Genomic DNA, 874 nt, shown 5'->3' with positions numbered 1-874 from the left:
ATCTTAAGATTATGGGAATATGTTTTGCGTTATCTGACACCTACCTAACTAGTGGGAAAAAAAACAAACACTTTTCGTTTATCACCATATAAATTTTGATATGGGGTGTCCGCTTCACGGATAAGAAAGATTATGCGATGAGGTGATACGAAGTTCAGTTGTGCAGTAAAATATAAATTGTGATTGCTGAGCCTCGAACGTTTGAGGTATCAAAAATGGCGACACATGAGATTGGGCTCTTTCTAGTTTAGTTCCACATTCTGGTTTATATGTTTATACAGAGAAGATGGAACGATTCAGAGAAGAATTAGCATGGCCCCCGGTTGGTCAAGGATGACACGCACAAATCGAGAAATAGTCCAAAATTTTTTTGATCTGCTTTTAGTTCAGTAGTTTGTCAGTGTGCTGCATCTAAGTTGTGGTATTGGCCATTGGGAGTCGGGACCTTCCCTCCCAGCTTGTAATGGCTTTTCTATTGTTTAACCATTAGCCAAATGATGCAAAGGAAAGCAACAACAAGGAACAAAAAGAGCAGCCAAGTGACTTGGCTGAAGTAAACCAAGTGATGGATACTAGCTGACAGTATGAATTACAGTTAGTGTGGAAATGTGTTGTCAGAGAATCAAATTCGTCAGTCAAAAGTATTTGATTGGTTCGAATCAGAAGTTCTATTACAGTAATACAGTATGTTCCTTACAGGATCATGCACTTTCAATTACATGAAAAAAACAAATGGAAACACCAGGTATCAGGCGGCAGTATTGATGGAAGACTGACAAAAAACTTTACATATGTAGTTGGAATTGGAGGTAGATAATCAGATTTAGCGCCAAGAACACGAGCTTGAGTATCCGGGAAGAATTCAGTCCCTGGT

General features: G+C 38.9%; 1 pseudogene; it reads left to right on the top strand.

Annotated features, from left to right (window-relative positions):
• The first annotated feature begins 255 nt into the window (after positions 1-255).
• On the top strand, positions 256-369 carry LOC113362334 (annotated as a pseudogene).
• The last annotated feature ends 505 nt before the right edge of the window (positions 370-874 follow it).

Source organism: Papaver somniferum, chromosome 3 (assembly GCF_003573695.1).
Source record: "Papaver somniferum cultivar HN1 chromosome 3, ASM357369v1, whole genome shotgun sequence".
NCBI lineage: Eukaryota > Viridiplantae > Streptophyta > Magnoliopsida > Ranunculales > Papaveraceae > Papaver > Papaver somniferum.
This window is presented reverse-complemented; position numbering and strand designations above follow the sequence as displayed.